The following is a 14,869-nucleotide window of genomic DNA, read 5'->3' on the forward strand; positions in this document are numbered from 1 at the left end:
GTTTCCACTGTGCCCTTTAACTTGAACTTGCGAATGATACTTCCGATAGTGTCTCTTGGAATATTTAACAACTTCGCAATCTTTTTATATCCATTGCCATTCTTGTGAAGAGCAATAACCTCTTCTCTTGTCTTCTGGGACCATTCTCTTGCCTTCACCATGCTTGGAAACACACCAGTGTAGTATCGCTACTGGATATTTCGCTTGAGAAAATGAGGAGCCGAGACAAAGATTCCAACTTCACTCCTTTACTTCTGACGCGCTTTCATACACACTGCCGTACACACTCACAGTACCGTAATCACTGTAGTAAACAGCCTCAACCGTAGTTATTCAAATACTCTGAACACACTCCTCCCTTCTAAATAATAACCCATTCAAAACCGACTACTAGATAGTAGTAACACATTTTCCAAACTTAAACACTACAGTACTCTTATACTGTTCCTTTATACACTAGAACTTCATGAACATAACAGTAATAGTACCACCGTATTTACTTAAGAATTTTTCACTGTATAACTTTTACAGATTCAGTCTTGTTGGTGCCCTACGTTGTCTTTCAGGATAGCGACGCTCAGGCTGCACTTCCTGGAATGGATTAGCAGAAGCATCTGCTGGTTCAGCGCTTTCTGCTTGATCTTCAGATGTGATTGCATAGTCAAGGAACTCGCTGTCCTCTCTATTTGGACAGGGTGCCTTGGATGCGCGCAGGCCATCCACATGCACTTTGACTTTGCGATGTCCAACTTTTACGTCATAAGTCAGAGGTCCTCTGCATTTTAGAATTGTCCCTGGAACCCACAGGTTCTTCGGATGCCTGAAATCTCTAACTAACACCCTCTCTCCCAGATTAAACATCCGGAGAGGCCTTGTCCGCTTGTCATGAGCCTTCTTCTGCTGCAACTGATGCTTGGCTACAACTTGAGACAGATCAGGCTTCAGTAATGACAGGCGCATGCGTGGTTGTCTGTTGAGAAACAGTTCCGCTGGAGTGCGTTCGGTGACTGTGTGAGGTGTATTCCTGTATGTAAACAGAAATCGAGCAAGCCGTTGTTGGGGCAACACCGATTGAGCCTCAAGGCGTGTCCAGGCTTTCTTGAATGTCTGTACAGCTCGTTCTGCTGCCCCGTTTGACGCAGGGTGATAAGGTGGTGTAAGTACATGATGAATACCATTCCTCTTGAGAAACTGCTCAAACTCCCTAGATGTGAAAGGTGGACCATTGTCCGATACTAGCACTTTGGGTAAACCATAGGCTGCAAAAAGGTTTCTGAGCAGGTTAGTGGTCTTTTCTGCAGTTGTCAACTGTGTAGGCAGAACTTCCAACCATTTGGAATAGACATCAACGACCACCAGGTAGTGCTGTTTGTTGATTTCCGCAAAATCGACATGTATCCTTTCCCACGGAACCGTTGTCCATGACCATGGATGGAGAGGTGCTACCGCAGGCCTGTTAAGAGTGATTTCGCACGCTGTGCACTGACCAACATAGTCCTCAATCTCCTGATCTAATCCAGGCCACCATAGGAAATTCCTAGCTAATGCCTTCATACGTGTTATGCCAGGGTGTCCCTCATGAATATCAGACAACAGCCGTTTTCTGAATTTCGGTGGAATGATGACCCTTGACCCCCAGAGTGCACAACCCTGGTCCGTGGACAAGTGGTCCTTTCTCATGTAGAAGGGTTTCAGGTCTGGGTTTGGTACGTACCTTGGCCAGCCTGACAACGTCAGGTCCAGAACTTTGGAAAGGATTGGATCAAGTCTAGTCTCCTCTGCTATATCCTTAGCAGTAATAGGCAACTCATCCACATGGGAAACGCAGAATACTCCCTTGTCATCCGTGTCATCATGCGTGTGCCGTTCATAAGGAAGACGTGATAAGGCGTCTGCATTTGCATGCTCACTGGAACGTCTGTACTGGATGTCGTAATCATAGGCCAACAGGATTAAGGCCCAGCGCTGCATACGCAGAGCTGCAAGTGTTGGTACTGCAGACTTTGGACCCAATATAGTCAACAGAGGTTTGTGATCCGTCAAAAGCACAAATTTCCTTCCATACAGGTATTTGTGGAATTTCTTGACGCCAAAGATTATGCTCAATGCTTCCTTTTCAATTTGAGCATAATTCTGCTCAGGCGATGACAGAGTCCTTGATGCGAAAGCGATGGGTTGTTCCTCCCCGGAGGGTAACACGTGTGAAATTACTGCTCCAACCCCATAAGGACTAGCATCACATGCGAGCCTGAGAGGCTTCTCTGGATCATAGTGTATAAGACACTTGCTGTTTAGAAGACGCTGTTTGCATGCCTTAAATGCATCATCACACTGTTGAGACCAAGTCCAAAGTGTGTCCGCGTGTAACAACTGATGCAGTGGGTGCAATAGTGTGGATAGATTTGCCACAAATTTCCCATAGTAGTTTAGCAATCCCAGAAATGACCTTAACTCAGTCACATTCTGTGGTGCTGGTGAGTTTACTATGGCTTCCACTTTGTTACTCGTTGGATGGAGACCTTGTGCATCAATTCGGTACCCTAGGTACTCCACTGAGTCTTGCAGGAATGCACACTTTGTTTGTTTGATCTTTATTCCATGCTTTTCCAGTCTGTCCATCACCTCATCTAATATTTCCAGATGTTTTTCTTTGGTAGGTGCTGTGACTAGAATATCGTCCAAGAAGCACACAACTTTCTCCATGCCATGCAGTATCTGGTCCATCGTGTGTTGAAACACAGCTGGAGCCGTGGAAACTCCATAAGCCAGACGATGGTACCTAAATAGGCCCTTGTGAGTGTTGATCGTCAAATACTGTTCTGACTCAGGATCAAGGGTTAGCTGTTGGTAGGCAAAGGACAAGTCTAATTTACTAAAAACTGTCCCACCAGCCAGTGTAGCGAATAGATCTTCTACATTTGGGAGGGGATACTCCTCTGGAAGTATGCATCTATTCACAGTCACTTTGTAATCTCCGCATAACCTCACTTCTTTATCTCGTTTTGGTACCACTACCAAGGGTGCCGCCCATTCACTCCTTTTTACTGGTGAGATAATTCCGTTTTTCTGTAGTCGTTCAAGCTCTTTATCAACAGCTTCCCTTAAAGCGTACGGTACAGGACGTGGCTTGTGAAAGATAGGTTTGGCATCCTTCTGCACTCTAATCTTTGCTTGGAAATCTTTAATCTTCCCATAACCATCTTTGAACAAATCTTTGTGGTTTTCAAACATACCTTCCAGTGTGAGTGGTTCCTTTTTCTGCAGACTGAAGATCTCTCCCCAGTTCAGCTTTATTTTCTGCAGCCAATTCCTCCCCAGCAATGATGGGTTGCTGCCTTTGACCACCACCAGCGGTAGCTTCCACTCCTTGTTGTTGTACTTCACTGGAACCTCTATCGTCCCACGTACAGGTATGGGTTCTCCTGTGTATGAAGACAGGTGAATTGCAGTAGGTTTCAAAGGGCAATTTTTCAGTTGTCCTTCATATAGCGATTCTGGAATCAGTGACACAGAAGCTCCTGTATCCACTTGCATGTTCACTGGTATCCCAGACAAATCCATCGTCACAAAAATACCGTCCGTACTACCTTGCGCAGTGTAGACTGTGAACAAGGACAGTCGTACATCATCACCATCGTCAGAGTCATCCTGTTTTCTTGTGTCTGTGACCATGTGTGTTTTATCCCTTATTTGCTTGCCTTTACACATTCTTTGTAAGTGTCCCATTTTTCCACATTTGTGGCAGGTTTCAGAGCGGTAGTAGCAGTCATTTGGCTGATGATTGTCTTTTCCACATCGATAGCAATGCTGTTTCCTCTCAGTACGTTGTCCACCTCTTGAAACATCCTGTTGAGTGTTCCCTGACCTTTTACCTTTTTTGTATGGTCGCTTTTCCTTTGCAGTGTTGAAGACTTTGTGTACTGTTTCCTTGGGCTTTTCAGCATGTTCTTTCATTTCTTTTGTGTCTTTGTATGCCAATTCCAATGCCAGAGCAATGTCACAAGCTTTTTTGAAAGTTAAGTCTTTTTCTGACAACAGTCTTTTGTGATACTTTTCCCCTGAGAGACCACAGACAAACTGATCACGCAGTGCATCACTCAGAAACTGTCCAAACTCACAGGTGCTTGCTAATTTCTTCAATGCAAGTATGTAGTCAGAAACAGGTTCACCGTGCTGTTGCTGTCTCTTATAGAATCGGAACCGTTCTGCTATCAGGATAGGCTTTGGCTTGAAATGCAGTGACAAGGCGTTTGTGAGATTTTCGTATGTCTCATCTACCACTTTCTGTGGTGCTATCAAATTTTTCAACAGTCCATATTCCGTTGGACCTAGCACGCTGAGGAATACATCAGCCTTCTTTTCGGAATCAATGTCATTAGCGGCCAGCCATCTCTCAAATCGTTCCAAATATGCGTCAAATTCTTCTTTCTTACAGTCAAATTCCGGAACTCTTCCAATATACGCCATTTCAATCAGGTATTTATTTCAGTCAATGCTTCTGAATTACTCTAATCCAACAGAATCCGCCGTTTCCGTTTTTTTTTTTTTTTTCTTGCTGCGTTTCATTCACTTTGCAACAACAAAAAAAAAAAAATGCAGTCTTCGCTGACCCCAGATGGCGCACTACCCCCTGCCAAGCAATGTGAGTTCGCTTCCGCAAGCCTTATATTTGTGTACTTGCCGTGAAAACGCACACACCGATGCAGTTCGACTAACGAAAGAGTTCAACACGTTTCACCGTCGTGGATTCTTTCACTTAGTACCTTCGTCGCCACTGTAGTATCGCTACTGGATATTTCGCTTGAGAAAATGAGGAGCCGAGACAAAGATTCCAACTTCACTCCTTTACTTCTGACGCGCTTTCATACACACTGCCGTACACACTCACAGTACCGTAATCACTGTAGTAAACAGCCTCAACCGTAGTTATTCAAATACTCTGAACTACTACAACCAGTAGATGTCTAGAAGGAGCTGAGTATCACAGTCCTTTTAAATCTGCCTAATTGGTGCTTATCATGCTTGATTGCTGCTCGTTGACATCCACAGATGTTTTCAATACCTGATGGAAAACACTGGAATGAACCTCTGTTCTTAGGAGTGGTAGTCATAAAGGGGTTGAATAATTGTGTCAATGAAGAAATCACAAAAAGGCCATTTAATACTTTATGACAAAAAAAATTGATGCTATCTTAGTTGCATTTAGTTCTTTAACAAGTCCTTGTAAGATTTCATTATGAACACAATTACAAATGTGCACTGAATTCCATAAAACCCTTCGCAGCATTGGGGGTTGAATAAATTTGATCACAACTGTAAGTACTACACTTTCCCTCTCAGTCTGTCCTTCGGTTTCTCTTTCACAAGCCTGCATCTCTGGCTGCTGCTCTCCCTGTCTGCTGCTGCTGTCTTCACCTACAGAGGACGCGGAGGCTACAGCAGCGAACATGTCTGTGATTTTTACACATTTTGTAGCATCTACATTGAGACTCTTCAATTTCTTCACGCGTAACTTCTCCGCTCCTCCTTTCTGCCGCTTCTGTTGCTCCATGCTGCCTCTCCTTTAACAACGCGCTCAACACTGAACGTCCTATTTCCTGATTGGTTCAGTCCACTGTCTATATTGAAGATGGGCCAATGGGCTGCGCCCTCTAGATTGTGGGCCGGTCTCTTAGGAAAAAAAGGAAGAAAAAAAAAATCCATCGGCCCCTGAGGACTGTCGGCCCACCGGGCAAACGCCCAGTACGCCAGATTACCAGTCCAGCCCTGGTGAGGTATGAGTTTAACAGACCCAGACTGATGCTTCCCTGGTGTCTTGGTGTTGACATCTGCTGCAGTGTAAGCTTCCACCTCAGTGGAGAGCTGCTGTCTGCATCTGCAGCACTGCTGAGAAACTTCAGTGGGACAACACCAACACCCTTGGAGTAAGTGAGATAAAGTGAGACAAAGAGTCCTGGAGAGAAGAACCACTAATGCCACTTACACAAGCCCTACATCTAAACCGGAGAAAGCACAAAACATGTGAATCAGGTTGACTGTGGCAGACTGTAAAATACAGGAAACATATGTAAACAACACATTCTCACCATTACAGTGATGCTAATAACATTGTCATGGAGGTTGACAGTGTGATCCAGAGGTCCCAACTGTGCTAATAATGAAGCAGAACATGGTTTCAAAAGCACCAGAAACTCTGACGTGAGCCCCCACATGAACGTAGGAGAACGCTCTGCACTTCCATTCAGGAACTCTTACGTCCCAGCAACCCTGATGGATTTTCCACTCTTGACATGAGCAGCATGAACCAATGGAAAAGAAGATCAGGACACACAGATATCAGGTAGAGTGCAGGCTGCCTCAGGGGGTGGCGGTTAAAAATAAGTTAACTATCTCCATGATGCAACCAAACACGGTTGTACACAGTCACTTTAGCTCCAGACAATCACTTCTGGAAGTGCTTAGATGGCTTGTTGTGTTTTGTAGTTGACATCAGAATCAGAATACGTAGGTCCCTCTGTGCACGTTGTCTCCGTTGTCATTCTTTCCATAGACACTTCCTTTAAATTCAGTGTAAATGACAGAGTTGGGGTTCTGGGATGTACCATTAATATTTCATAATCCACTCTTTACAATCAGACATGTCCAAAGTGACTGATATCACAGAACGTGGTGTCTGGTGTACGTGGTGTCCAGTACTTTGTTCTTCAGAAAGCATCTTACCTCAGGTCACTTGAAGTCTGTCTACTATTAGGGAACAGGCTGGGCCTGTAATACCCAAGGATCACATAATTAAGAGTGACTAAAGCCAGCTGAGGGAAAATGGGAGTGACTCGTGGCTAAGCCTTTCCAGTAGAACAGAGATAGATATGAATAGCTATGGTAATACGATAAGCAGTTGCCTCCCCTCACGATGGACAGTTTGGAGACAACAGAGCACAAGCTTTGTTAAACTGCCAAATGGATTTATAGAAACCAAGAGACACTTTCATTGTCTTGTTTTAGCTGATGCATGAAAGATTTCGATAAGACATGTGGGCGAAGATAAGAGTTGTTCCCCAGGTTTCCCTCCTAAACCACGGCTGCTCCACGGGACTGTGCAATGTTGCTTCAGCTCTTTGGGTGGACAGGTCTGATACCCTTTTTCTCCAAAATTGAAAAATGAGATGTTTACCTCATTTTTGCAGATGTCACTATACAAGAATTACTTTTCATCGAACTACCTCGATTTTGTCTCACGGTTCAATCCAAGCTTTGTTACACAATACTTTGTAAAAGTATCATTAGTCATTACCACATATTTTACCTTTGACTTATTAGCCTCATTGCCAGTGCGGCATGGTGTGAGGTATCCATAGATCTCCCATGTTGCACTTTTACCTTTAGTAACTAATAGTTACTGGCCATGCGTGATAATGAGTGGACCTTACAATAACACAACTAATGTTCTGTGTGCCCTTGGCTGGTTAGTACACGAAAGGCAGAATATTCCAGCCTGCTGTCTGTTAATGCCATTGGCTATGTGTGAGCAGAGGGGCAGGCATCAATGTTTGTTCTGTAGTCTGCTAGCAGTCTTTCATGTGGTCCTGCCTAACATCTTTAGATGGTGTGTGATGTTTAAATAAGTCAAAGTTGTGTTGATTTTTTTATCTCCCCTTTTCGTGGTTTTCAGCATTTTCCACCTGTTACCAGCAACCCAGCCAACCTTTGGGCTGCTGTGAATATTATTAAGGTCACTGGAAATGCCGCAGTATTGGGCAGTTAGGATACTGACAGTTGTTCATGGTTGACTTGCACCTTCTAGAAATGGTTTTGTGAAGAATTGTGAGGCAGGGAGTAGAAACATCACACCCAGTGGGTCACTGGCTTAAGTAGGTAGCTCCATTCACTCTATCTGTATGATCCATTCTCATTTGGTGGGCATATTCTCTAAAGTTGCATGAACAGAGATGCATTGTGTGTTCATATATGTAATCATTTCCAGGTCCTCTGCACAATTCTTGAGTCACTGGAAGCACAGTGAAGGTAGACAGCCTCACTCTCTTCACACTGGAAGTGCAGTGAAGGCAGACAGTCTCACTCTCTTCACACTGGAAGTGCAGTGAAGGCAGACAGTCTCACTCTCTTCACACTGGAAGTGCAGTGAAGGTAGACAGCCTCACTCTCTTCACACTGGAAGTGCAGTGAAGGTAGACAGCCTCACTCTCTTCACACTGGAAACGCAAGGTAGACAGCCTCACTCTCTTCACACTGGAAGTGCAGTGAAGGTAGACAGTCTCACTCTCTTCACACTGGAAGTGCAGTGAAGGTAGACAGCCTCACTCTCTTCACACTGGAAGTGCAGTGAAGGTAGACAGTCTCACTCTCTTCACACTGGAAGTGCAGTGAAGGTAGACAGCCTCACTCTCTTCACACTGGAAGTGCAGTGAAGGTAGACAGTCTCACTATCTTCACACTGGAAGCACAGTGAAGGTAGACAGTCTCACTCTCTTCACACTGGAAGCGCAGTGAAGGTAGACAGCCTCACTCTCTTCACACTGGAAGCGCAGTGAAGGTAGACAGTCTCACTCTCTTCACACTGGAAGCGCAGTAAAGGTAGACAGTCTCACTCTCTTCACACTGGAAGTGCAGTGAAGGTAGACAGTCTCACTCTCTTCACACTGGAAGCGCCGTAAAGGTAGACAGCCTCACTCTCTTCACACTGGCATGCACGGGTTGGCCCATGATGCTACGAGGAGCAGCGACGCGATGCTCCAAGTCCTTTCCTCTCTTTTACAGTTCTCCAGCTCTGTCGACGGCCCGCTAAATCACTCGCTTGCGTCCCTCATAGCTGCGGCTTCACAGCTGTTTCAGGAAGGTGCGGTAAATTCATCGTCCCACGTAGCAAAGCACACAGCCCGAGTTGCCAACTGGCCCAGAGAGGGCGGCTCCCTCTCTTGTGCGTCGTACACCGTCGGGTCGATGGATGAAGAAGAGGAATGTTTACAGTGGCGCCTTGCTTGTTTTGACAAGCAGCGAGCTCTCGTCAGCTCGTGTGTTTCGCGTGAAACTAAAGGTTATTAATGATGCCCTCGAAAAAGGTGCTGAGTTTGGTGCCAAAAGGCCCGACACAGTGCTGGCCAGTGGTGGCAGAAGACGCCATTACAGCATTACCAGCTCCAACTCTTTCCCTCTGCACTACTGCACAGATCTGACACCAATACTGCGCCAGACAGCAGAGCAGCAGGTTATAGAGCTCTTCATTCATTTTCTGAATCTACAGCTTCATCTGAGAAAATAAAATGTTGCATTTGACCTCACATAAGTCCTCCATTTCACACAGTCTTCAAGCTTCAAGTTATCGTCAAACGATTAACTAAATGTGACAGTCAATAGTTCTGGTGAAGTTTTTAAGGTCACAGAGCAAACCCAGAATTCGACCAGACTCTACAGACTACTGGAATTGATGCCTTCGTTTACATGAAAACTCTGTAAAAGAAGAATGCCATTAGCTTTGTTCTCAAGAGGAATGTCCATTTTTATTGTGGTAATTTTCATTCCACTCTTTTCCTGTTCACTGCAGAGGTTGAGAGCCAGTGGACTCAGGTAAGCTCAGAGTACTGAGTCAGCATCAGTAGAGGTGAGGTTATCCAACGGTTAGTAGTTACTTTGTGTTCACTTTAAAGTATCTGGAATACTTCCGCAGCGTGATGTCACTTTCATTAAAACAGCCTGAACAAAAACAACAGTGTGAGTTTAATGGTCTACGTTAGTTACCTCTCCGTTAGTTACCTCTCCGTTAGTTACGTTAGTTACTTACACTCGTTTCTTTACCCTCTGCTTCTTTTTTTTATTTGATTTGATTTAGGTTTGTTTCTTTCCTTCCTCTTGTCTTCAGGTTTTCTCTAGGCTGGTTTATGATCAGGCTCTGTCCAGTCATCTGATCTCAAATAAAGACTGGTTATGATTATTTGATTTTTCTACCACCTGATGGAATTACTTACAGTAGGTTTACAAGTTATAATAATAAAGAAAACATAAATATATAAAAAAATAAAAACAAATAAAAAACATCTAGCACTGTTTTTAATTAATATTATATACTGTTCAGTTATAAGATGTTCAGTTAGTACTGTTCAGTTAGTCACTGTCAAAACATCAAATGTCATAAATTAAGTCTAACCAGTTTCATGATAATTGTTGTCTGCTTTATTCCAACAGCAAGATACCTGAACATTTCTACAGAACCCATAAAAATGTGTAGTCATCAGCTTGATCGGTTCCCCCCAGCATACAGTTTCATTGGTGCTTTTCAAATGAAAGAGCCAAATAAAAAACATGTAGGCATTTCCTACTGACATGAGGTCAAAGCTATAAAGTTTCACAAACTGGTGATTCTTCTTGAAGACCCAGACCAACATGTGCTTTGAACATGACCTGCTTTTCCCTTGTGGAAAATGACAGTTCAGACCAAAAGGAATGTGTTTATAAAGAACTGTCAATCGGCAAGGTTCAGATATGAAGCACTGTCTCTCACCACCTCAGAGGTTATGGTAATGTCTACTGAAAGTGCTTTTTCTTTCTCATGTGGTCTTATAGGCCACCTTGACTGAGAAAACAGATGAACTTGCCAATGAACTATGCCTCTTAGCTTCTATAAAGTGCAATTGAATGGAAGTCAATAGTGCATATTTCTATACTTATGGTACATATTTATGAATATCTTCAAACAGGTTGTTCTTCGGGTGTATCTTAAAATGAATAATTTTTCTTGGCATATCCAGACATTCATCTTCCTGAGGCTGTGAACTGTGAAATGCCAGGCTGTTTCGTGTGGTGGAGGCCGAGCATACGTTGTCTCAGCACTGCTAGGAGCATCTTGTGATGGCCCATCAGGTCTCCACACCTACTGTAGAAGTTCAGGTCTCCACACCTACTGTAGAAGTTCAGGTCTCCACACCTACTGTAGAAGTTCAGGTCTCCACACCTACTGTAGAAATTCAGGTCTCCACACCTACTGTAGAAGTTCAGGTCTCCACACCTACTGTAGAAGTTCAGGTCTCCACACCTACTGTAGAAGTTCTCGTCTTGAGTGAGCCCCCCATTCTTGTTTTGTCACCTTTTGTTGTTTCTTGCTTTAAAATGTGCAGAGGTTTTAAAAGTGGGACCAAAGATGATGTTCATGTCTGATAGGGGTGTCCACTTTCATTAAACCAGCTCTATTAGTAAACGGTGTGAATTTAAAGTTTGTCTTTGAGGCTGAGCCTGAAGGTTATCTATGTCTTGTTAATTAGAACCAGCAGACAGCAGGGCTCTCTCTGCCAGTGATTTCATAACTTTTGTCTACACCAGTCACTGAAAACAGATGTCTGAGAGATTTTTTCAACATTTCTGTTTTAAATCGGTCTTCAGTAGATGGCTAGATTGACGATATTTGGTTTGTCTGTGAACATATCCTTTGTTTGATTTATTGAGTATCTCTCTTTTTCCAAAATACCTGTCACACCAGATCATGAGAAGTGCTCGGCACTTTAAACATTTTTATCTTGCCAAAATAAATGAAAATATATGATATATTAAAAACCACCAACAAAGCTGGTAACAGGATGTAAACAAACTATAATTAGATTAACTCGAAGTGTACTCATTTGTTTAAACATATTGCGTAAACTGTTTCAAGCATGTGCATTTGCCAACCAAAAGTGCACATGTTGAACATAAAAGGTGATGTAAAAAGGAATCATGAAGCAATTGTCCATGAAAATTTGTATGGTGACATTATATTACTCTATGTACAGTGTAAATACTAAAGACATACTAAATACTAAAGACATGTCTCACTTCTCATTTGTTCTGCAGCCATTATACTTTCTTTGGATGGTGTTCTGTATTCTGTAGTCTTCCCAAGACTAAGCAGTGCTTTTAACAAACTGAGAAAGCTACAACCTCTTTATGCATTGATTTCACCCCATAGCTCTCTAAAGTACCATCGTTCAGCTGTAGCACAATTATATCCCCAGATTACATTGACAGTTAATGTATCATAAGGAATACATACTGCAATACCTCATACTTCTTCAAATAGTAATAGTCTAGATCTAGGGGGAAAGTCTAAGCAGTCATATGGTAATCAAATGTAATTGCTATGCAATGTTCCTAAGGTGCTACATGTGCTTCAAATTGTTAAATTAAATGACAAATATCCAATGAAAATGATAAATGACAAATATTTCTCAATATCCAGTATCTAATGTCCTTCACATTCCTCAACAATATTAGGCTGAGATGTGTCCTCTGGTTTAGCTAACATATAACTGAGTGTCATCAGCATAACAGAGAAAACTAGCATAGTGTTTTACCTAGAGGTAGCATGTATAAAGAGAAAAGCAGGGGCCCAAGACCAGATCCTTGTGGGACACCGAAACTGACCTTAATGTATGCCAAAAAATCTCCTTTTATGTTGACAAATTGGTTGCGATTTAGATCAGGAAAGGGCTGCACCTCTAATCCCAACATTTCAAGTCAATTTCTAGTAAAATATTGTGATCTTTTCTGGGTGATCTATTCACCTGTCACTCATGTCATTGTTTCTTTGTTCCATGTGCATTTGTTTACATTTCCATTTTGTTTACATTGCACATGTCATTTATGTTATTCCCTCCTGTCAATTTGTAACCATGCCCCTTTTTAATCATTGTCACTGTTTCTAGATTAGTACCTTTGTTTTACCAATTTATTTATACCCTTGTTTTGTCTAGTTCATAGCAAGTTGTTAATGGAATTAGGTGTGATTTTCATGGTTTTCACGGTTTGATTGCCTGCTATTGTGACGGGCGGTGTGAGCAACTGAAAAGGAAGCGATCACGCCAAGTCTCAGAGAAAAAGGATGGTTTAATAGAAAGTGTGCAAACCAAAACCCGTGCAAAAGATCCAAATTAAGGATATAATGACCAGCGGTCAACTGGTACAAAGACAAGACATATATAGGCAAACAAACGACCCTCAGGTGAAGCGGATCACGGGCTCTGCCCACCTGAGGGACGCACATGACGTCACCAAACAACAACTACAACAGCCGCTGTGGCCGGAGGCGGCCGGTAGGGGGCCGCCTCACCGTGACAGCTATTATGTTTGTTTTCTCCATTCTCTCTGTTATCTTGTAATGTTACTGTGTTCGGTTCATTGATTGTGGATTCGTTTTTAAGTTAGTTTTTGTCTACATCACGTTTGTTTCAGTTTCATCGCCATATTGTCGGTGTCCCCCCTGTTTCAGTAATCTTATGATATGTCAAAATATCTTCCGTGATTGCATCCCGAGTATCCTGGCAAACATTAAAGATATGTGACGAGGCAGAGCTGATGATAGTTGGGCTACTTCTTGGAGAATGGAGTATGTAAGCAGGCGCACAGTGAAACGTCTGCAGACCCAGACCTCAGTGTGGAGTTCACTGGTATCTGGTAAGGGTTCCTTGACATTTATCACCCATCATTAGTCAAACATATGATTGGTAGAGAGTTTCCTAAAGGCTCCTGTGAGGGCCTCGTCCATGCTGTCCCTGTAACAATTTACTACATATGTCACCAGTGTAATGCCATCAAATCACAGTGTGTACAATGATCAGTTGTAGTTTCTTGGTTTGTACCACACATTTATAATGGTAATTTTTCAAGGTATTATCCATTCATTCTATCAGGAATTTACAGGCTTTTCATTGCAAACAACATCAATTTCAGAACATACAGTAGACCTGACTAGAAAAGAATGCTCATGTTTGTCTTCATAAGCTCTGGGAAAGCTCATGTCTTTAGCTTGGTGATATCAAAGGCTTTTATAACATGTGAGGGTCAGGGTCGCTAACAAATGTATTGTTAGGTTGCCATAGGAATTTGCTGTTATTTATGTTAAGTACATCTGACTTGAAAATTTTCTTGTCAAAAAGCGACATTGTGTTTGAAGTTCAATCCATATCCAAACCCCTAAATCATTCGAAGTCCACTCAAAGGGAAACACAGGCTGACTGAATTTTCTGCACTGTTAACATTAGTGATAATCCAGTTATCAATTGCCGTGAAAACTAAAATATCCTTGGTAATGAAATGTTGGTATAAAAAAAAACTTTCCCAGCAAAGATCACATTTCCACTGATGCCAAACCACCAATGATGCTCGTGGAACTCGGCCAATTGCGCTGATTTACTGTATCGGGTCAGATCTGCTGCTACAGGGCGGCCGCACATCCAGGACTCGCCCTTCCCCACCTGTTTTTAGTGGAAGCTCCAGCAGGCCTGAGCCATGGTGCCCTGTCGCTGCTCGTGTGAGAAATTGCTGCTGATGGCAGGAAGGGTGGTTACACGCACTCGCAGCAAACCTGCATGACCAGACGCCGTGTCCAGGACACAGACGTGACGTCTAGGGCGTTGAGACCTGCTCCAGCCCAGACAGACAAGAGCACTCTGCCCATCGGTTCTTTCTGGAGTCTCTAGACTGCTGCTTTTCAGCCAAGCAAACAATACAGATGGATGGGGAGAGATCAGGCAGACAGAGAAAGGGTGGACAGCAGCCGCCTATATGGGCCAAAAAACATAAATAACAGATAAATTATTTCTGGCTGATATACATAAAACTTGAACTGTGTGCGAGTTAGTGGCCTCCTTAGCGATGTTTCGATATCTTACACAAATAGTGATGGACTACATTAAATATTAGAAATACACACAACAAACCAGCAGCATTTTGGGTTGAAACTCATTTTTATTTAGCCACAGCAGAGACCCCAGTGACCCCAGAGGAACCTATTACCATGACCTAGGACCTACACATATACAACTTCATAACGAACAGTAACTGACCTAGTCTGGTATGGCAGATCCTTTGGCACAGCTAAAAGGTCAAG

The sequence above is a fragment of the Brachyhypopomus gauderio genome, chromosome 11 (genome assembly GCF_052324685.1).
Source record: "Brachyhypopomus gauderio isolate BG-103 chromosome 11, BGAUD_0.2, whole genome shotgun sequence".
NCBI classification, from domain to species: Eukaryota; Metazoa; Chordata; class Actinopteri; order Gymnotiformes; family Hypopomidae; genus Brachyhypopomus; species Brachyhypopomus gauderio.